This window comes from Lipotes vexillifer, unplaced genomic scaffold (genome assembly GCF_000442215.2).
Source record: "Lipotes vexillifer unplaced genomic scaffold, Lipotes_vexillifer_v1.1 scaffold458, whole genome shotgun sequence".
Lineage (NCBI taxonomy): Eukaryota > Metazoa > Chordata > Mammalia > Artiodactyla > Lipotidae > Lipotes > Lipotes vexillifer.
In genome coordinates, this window is record NW_006783957.1 from 737,869 (window position 1) to 745,484 (window position 7,616).

Here is a 7,616-nt window from a genome sequence, read left to right on the forward strand (position 1 = left end):
ACGCTGCATTAAGACGGAAGACTGTCCTTTCATCATTCACTTGAGCCTGCCCCGCTAAAGGAGTTCTAGCCCTGACGGATGTCAGGTGCAGTGCTTACCCCCAGGTTCACTTGGAGACCTGTGCTCGCTCAGTTCCCAGCCTGATACAATGCAGGTGTTCCCTGCAGTGCTAAGATTTATCAGGAACTATTGTAAGCTGCTAGTCGCAATCTATCTTTTATAGGATGAAGTGCTGACATTTTTTCTTTTTCACAGTATTTGGGGAAATCCTAATGTGCTACCCAAGTATTCCCTTGCGAGCCTTTTCGTCCCACGTGGGTAACTGTTTGGATTCTGCATTTGGCTGTGGCTGCCCGGCTCACAGGATCCCTCAGGGCCCTGGTCTGCGTCTGGTCCTCGGTTTCCTCGGCGGCAGGCTCACGCTGGGCCCCTTTCAGCTGGGCCTGCTGGACAGTGGTCTTCTAAGGAAGGAATGGCAGAAGACCCATCACGACTGATCCTTATAAAACAAAGTCCCCTTTGCAACAACAGCTGGCATTGGATACATAATCATGGCAGCGGGAGGGAGGGCTGTTGCCACGAAGAACTTACAACAAAACAGTTCTTCCTGAAAATGCTGGTTGCTTCCTCTCCATGCATTTAGACTTTGTTTCAAACGTCTGTGTAACTCTTGAATCAGCTACTCATGGCTGTGCCCTTGAATTCACGTTTCTTCATTAACATGTAAAATAAGCGGCTAAAACTTCCTCTGGAGGTTTTTTGTTTTATTTTAAAGAAATAGAAAAAAATAAAAAACCACCACTGCCTGGTTTGATTTAGCTCATTTTTGAGGGACTCAGTTGAATGCCAGGGCTGCGTGCAAAATCTCTCCTTACCCTGTCCCAGCCTGAAATAAGGCTCATGTGAAAGGCACAGCCCTGCAGTGCTCTGATGGCCCTCAGCTGCAAGTGGAGGTGTGTGATGTGATGTGATGTGAGTGCGCACACACACACACAGGAAGGAGTCCGGGTTTTGTGGCTCCCAGGTAATGTCTGGTGTGACCTGATTTGACGGCATATAGTGGAGGATGGGACGGCCCAAGACCCCCACTGGGAGCACTCCAGTGTGTCCACTGTGGCACAGAACACAGCCAGAGTGTGTCATAACGCAGGTCTTCTTGTCGAAAGGTGGTGGCCTGGGCGGCTCATGTAGGAGCTCCTGGGCGAGGTTGTGTAGCCGGGCCTGGGCCATCGCTCTGCTTTTGGCTGCATCCTTGGCATGGAGGGGCAGAATCCAGAGGGGATGCTCGGGGAGCTCCACCAGGCATTCACCCCATGGCACCAGGCTAGCCACAGAATCATCATCTTACCCTGCGGAGGCACTGAGATGTTCCCAAGTCTACCCAAGTATCAGTACTCTAATTAATCAACACTAACACAGTTTGGTTTTTGAGAGAATCATTTCATCATAATGGGACACCTTCATATTGTTTTTGAAGAAAATGAAGACAAGAAACAAAATGAAGCCAGCGGTTGCAGGCACGGCAGTGGCCTGTGTTGATTTGATGCTTTATGAAATTTTGGGAGGTCGCATGGAAGCACTTTAACACCAGTTTTTGAGCAGAAGTTCTAGAAGCTGGTTTGGAACCTCACAGCTCTGTCAAACAGGATAAAAACCAGAAAAGGATGCTTTTATAGGATGCTTTTATAGCATCCTATAAACCTGGCCATGTTACCAGCAGCCCTGTGAGCCTCTTGGCCATCCTAAGGAATTTGAATAATAGACCCCATTCAAACAAACAGGCAAAGCTAATCTCATTGGAATTCTCTTCATTCAAATTCTTGTTCTGACTCACACGTATTGGGTGTCTGAGAATGTGTGTTTTTAACAAGGGTGACAAGAACTGTATGGACTCTGCACAGGTGCCAGGTTTCAGGTTATGTCATGTTGGTATAAGCTTTGTTTTCATTGTCATTTCTAAAAATCCCGTAGATTTCCGGATATTGTAAAAAATGTTGAATAAGGATATAGTTGTGTAAATTTCATAGTGTTTTATTTTGAGGTGAGAGTTTTGTTACAGTTTATAAAAGATATTTTTCTATTTAGACCTCAGGGCTATTTGGGGACCTACAAATAAATGTGACCCCAGCAGTTTCAATTCTTGATACCCAAAAGGTTAATAATCATCTTTTAAGTTGAATAGGATATATTATATATATATATATATATATATATATATATATATATAGGATATATTATTCAGCAGAAAGAATGTGTCTTTCCCTTTTAGTTTCTCTTTTAACAAACTCTGTATCTAAAGTTTAAAACATAGCAAAAAGGATGTGGGTCATGTACAAATGTGGGGAAGTTGTGGCTACGGAATTTAAAATCACTTGTGAAATAAAGTCTTATGGTACAACGGTGTGATACTTGGATAAACCTAAGTGTGTGTAAATTAGAAAATGATACAATGATACCAGTGTTTTGTTTTTGTTTTTGTTTTTTAAATTTTATTTATTTATTTATTTATGGCTGTGTTGGGTCTTCGTTTCTGTGCGAGGGCTTTCTCTAGTTGTGGCAAGTGGGGGCCACTCTTCATCGCGGTGCGCGGGCCTCTCACTATCGCGGCCCCTTTTGTTGCGGAGCACAGGCTCCAGACACGCAGGCTCAGTAGTTATGGCTCACGGGCCCAGTTGCTCTGCGGCATGTGGGATCTTCCCTGACCAAGGCTTGAACCCGTGTTCCCTGCATTGGCAGGCAGATTCTCAACCACTGTGCCACCAGGGAAGCCCCGATACCAGTGTTTTTAATGTTACTTATTTTGATCGAAATAGATGTGCACTTCCTTCATCTGACACACTTTTATTTTTCACATTTCAAAAGTAAGACTTTTAAATTCATGAGCTATATGTGAATACCTCTGCACATGTTAAAATAATCTCTTTACATTCTGCCTCTTCTCAGAAGTACCCACTGGTAGGGAGGCATCCTGCAGCTGTGTTTCTGTGGATTTATTTACCTGTGTATATAGAAACAAGTTTAGTTTTGTTATTTATTTATTATTATTATATATATTATATAATATGTTATATAATATAATGTTATATAATATATACATTTATAATATAATTTTTTGTTCATTTAGTTTATTTTTTATTAGTTGATTTACAATGTTGCATTAGTTTCAGGTGTACAGCAAAGTGATTCAGATATAGATATACTTTTTCAGTATAAAGTATATATATATATATATATATATATATATATATATATATACTTTTTAAGATTCTTTTCCATTATAGGTTATTACAAGATAACTGAGTACAGTTCCCTGTGCTAAACAGTAGGTCCTTGTTGTTCATCTGTTTTATATGTAGTAGTGTGTATCTGTTAATCCCAAGCTCCTAATTTCTCCCTCTGCCCCTTCCCCTTTAGTAACCCTAAGTTTGTCTTCCATGTCTGTGGGTCCATTTCTGTTCTGTAAATAAGTTCATTTGTATCATTTTTTTTAGGTTCCACATATAAGTGATATCATGATATTTGTCTTTTCTCTGTTTGACATAGAAATATATTTTTAATGTTTTCTCCCCTTCGTGTGATGTACAGTGTGGTATATACAGTTTCACCCAGTGTTCTTGTTGATTGCTGTGTAGTGTTCCTATGGAGAGCTGCACTGTGGTACATTTAACCATGACCTCATGATGGACTGTTACAGTCTTTTCAGTTCCTACCACTTGTAAGTAATGAAGAGCCTTCATCTGACTTACCAATTTGTATATACAAGTGAATGTTTCTCTAAGACAAGCGTGTAGAAGTGGGACTTGCCGGTAGAAGGGAAGACGAATTTTATTTCAGTAGTCACTGCTGTGTTGCCCTTTTCAAAGCCTGCTGAATATTCACCTGTCGACAATGGACAAAAGAGGCCCCTTTCCCCCTGCAGCACACTTGCTGTCTGCCAGTCTGATGCTTAAGAAATTGTATCGTTTTTTTTTTTTGCAGTACGCGGGCCTCTCACTATTGTGGCCTCTCCCGTTGCGGAGCAACAGGCTCCGGACACGCAGGCTCAGCGGCCCCGGCTCACGGGTCCAGCCGCTCCGCGGCATGTGGGATCCTCCCGGACCGGAGCATGAACCCGTGTTCCCTGCGTTGGCAGGCGGACTCTCAACCACTGCGCCACCAGGGAAGCCCCTGTATCTCGTTTTAATTGCCTGAGTCACTGGCGAAATAGAGCATCTTTTCATGTGTCTTTTGACCATTTTTATTCCCTGTTTTAAAAATTTGTTATATATCTGTTTCTCATTTTTAAAAAAATTACCCTTTGGTGTCATTTTTGCTGATTTATAGGAGTTTGCTATAAATTTTGAGTCAGTTCTTTGACACATCCTGCATTTTTTTCCTCCCATTTTATCACTTATCTTTAAGGTATCGTGTGTAAGTCTTAAATTTTGATTTAGTCAAACTTGCCAAACTTTTTAGTTTATATTTGCCTTTCTTATTTAAGAAGGCCTTTCCTACCCCAAATCAACGATTTTCCTTCTATAGTTTTATCTAATGATTTGTAGCTACTTTTTAAAAAGACATTCATACACAATTCATCTTTTCAGTAATTTTTGACGGGACTGAAGACAAACAGCTATTTATTTGGGACGTTCTATTCAGCATTTGAAAAATCTGAAGTCTGACACGTTAAAAACCATAATTTTAGTCATTAAATTCTACGCATCCAGAATCATAATTATTAAGGACCTACATAGGATGTCAAATTTTAAATAAGGTTTTTTTCTAGGCCAAGATTGTTATTGGAGATTATTTGTATTGATTGTTGTGAAAGACAAATGATGTGAAGGTAATATACAAGGAACTGTCCTTATTCGAAAATCTGAGAACTAGGGACGTCCCTGTCGGTCCAGTGGTTAGGACTACGCCCTTCCACAGCAGGGGGCCCAGGTTCGATCCCTGGTCGGGGAGCTAAGATCCTGCAGTCCAAGAGGCACGGCCAAAAAAAGAAAGAAAATCTGAGAACTGACATGAAAAGTGAGGGAGGTGGTCTTTATTCCCCCGACTGGACCTGCGTCGAGCACCCTGAGGCTGAGGAGCACAGATGGACGGATGCTCTTCCTGTCCGGCGGCCCGGCCCCAAGAGCAGTGCGTCTGCGCTGGGCAAGTCATGCAGTCAAGAGCGTTGCCCCTTGAGGACCTCGAGGGCTTCTGCAAGCAGCCCTTCATGTGGTCACTGGTTCCCAACAGGTCACTCTGGCTGTCTCCCTTGATGATAACCTATCTGGTTTCCAGCCAGGGAGGTGAAAGGTGGTCCGAAAACTCCCAGTCTGCCGACAAAACCAACTTTGATGTGCAGATTGCTCAGGTAAATTGTTAGCTCAACCGCAGCTCCCAGTGCCAGGGGTCCACTGCCCCTGCAGCAAGGGCAGCCGATCACAAGCATGGGGCAGCCACCCTGCCCACTTGACATCATCTGCCTGGTCATCCCACCCAAGCTCATTACTGCTCTCACTCAACCCCCAAACCTAACAAGATGTTAATACGTTTTCCTGGATAAAAGAAATTGTAAGTATATAAATGACACTCAAATCCACCTTGCTGTTTCAAAAGCATGACACAAAATCAAGAAGTCAGGTAGCTGCAAGGATATGACATCAATTTTTCATGAGCTCTTAAAAGCTTTATTAGGGCCAAGAGCTGAGTGGAGAAGCTGGACCAGGAAGGCCCCTCTCTGGGCCATCAGAGACAAGAGGGTTCGGGCACATGGGTTGTGATGAGGAAGCTGTCACCCTACAGTGAGAAAGGTCGCAGAATGTCCCCGCTCCCCAGCAGAGGAGTCCCTTAGCCATCCCATGGCCCCTTCATGCCCTGCCCCTGGGGGTTGGAGGACCAGCTTTTACCTTCTAACCTGAGTGATCATTGAAAGGTGCAGACTTGATGTCCTTCCTGACCAAACTCCATTGGAATGGGCTTCCCTTGGTTGAAGTGCCTGATGCCCTCTGTAGGGTGAAAGGTCATAGGTTGGGGGTCGAAAAAGCCACCCCTGCCTGCCTTCCCTCCCACTGCTGTGTAGGTGCTGGGCCCGTCCTGAGCTCCAGCCTGTGGTTCTCTAACTCTACACATTCCTAGTCCTGGACTCCGGCCAGGTGACTCTAGAGAGATTTGGGCAACCCTCTCCCTGAGCTGGCAGATGGCACTCTGCGGTTGCATAAAGCAATGGTGCTTGAAGGGCCGGGGTTCGCGGGACAGGCAGCATCAGCACCACTTGGAAAATTTTCAGAAATACACCTTCTCAGGCCGAACCTGTATTAGTTTCGTGTGATTGCTGTAACAAATTACCTGGACGGCTTCAAGCAACTGACATGTATCAGGCGGCCAGACGTTTGAAATCGCTGTCAGCAGGGCCACGCCCCCTCTGAAGCCTCCAGGGGAGGGTGCTTCCTCACGTCTCCTGGTGGTTGCCAGCAATCCTTGGCTTCCTTGGCTTGTGGCAACCTCCATCTGCCTCTGTCACCACATGACCGGCTTCGTTCTGTGTATCTGTGTCCACACTTCTCACTTTTTATAAGGCCACCAGTCATTGGATTAGCACCCACCTGTCACTGGATTAGCACCCGTCCACCCTAACCGAGTATGGCCTTGTTTTAACTTAATTACATATGCAAAGACCCTGTTTCCAAATAAGGTCACACTCACAGGGACTTAGAGTAAAACCTTTTGGGGGACACAATTCCACCTACAACACCACGCCAAGCTACTGAGCCAGAGACGCTATGAGTCTTGGAGTGCACCCTCCCTAACTCTGCATGGCCGCCGGGCTCCCACCCAACACTCACGCTCGCTCCCACCTTGCTGACCACGGGGGTCATGTTATTACCATCCATTCCCCCCCCACCCAGGCCCCACCCTACCCCTGAAGGCTAGAAGCCAGTTCCATCCTGGGGACCCTTCTCTGCTCCCCTGCCTGGGCCATCTCTACAGCTCATGGCTTTAAATGCCAGCTAGAGGCTGCCGACCTTCAGCTGTGCCCTGTCCACCACCTCTAGGCCAGGGGCCCACAGCCCACAGTTCAAATCCAGCCACTGCCTGTTTATGTCAATGCAATTGCATTGAAACACAGCCCTGCTCACTCAATGACATATTGTCTATGGTGGTTTTCACTCTCCAAGGGCACAGTGGAGTAGCTTTAACAGAGGCCGTATGCTCACAAAGCCTAAAGTGCTGACTGTCTGAACCTTTAGAGAGAAAGCTTGCTGACACCTGCCTGGGCAGCAGTCCCACAGGTGGTGGATGTTTCCATCTGGTGTGGAAGAGGTGCTGAAGACCTAATGTGCCCAGACAGCTCTTTTTTTTTTCTTTTTTAATAATTGAGATACAATGGACGTAAAACATTATATAGATTTCAGGTGTACAACATAATGATTTGCTGTTTGTAGGTATCGCAGAACAATGACCACAATGTCTAGTTCACATCCATCACTACACACAGTTATAATGTTTTTCCTTGTGATGAGAATTTTTAAGATCTACTCTCCTTAGCAACTTTCAAATACACAGCACAGGATTATTAACTATAGTCCCCATGCTGTCTGTTACATCCCATGACATTATTATTATTATTATTATTATTTTTTCGG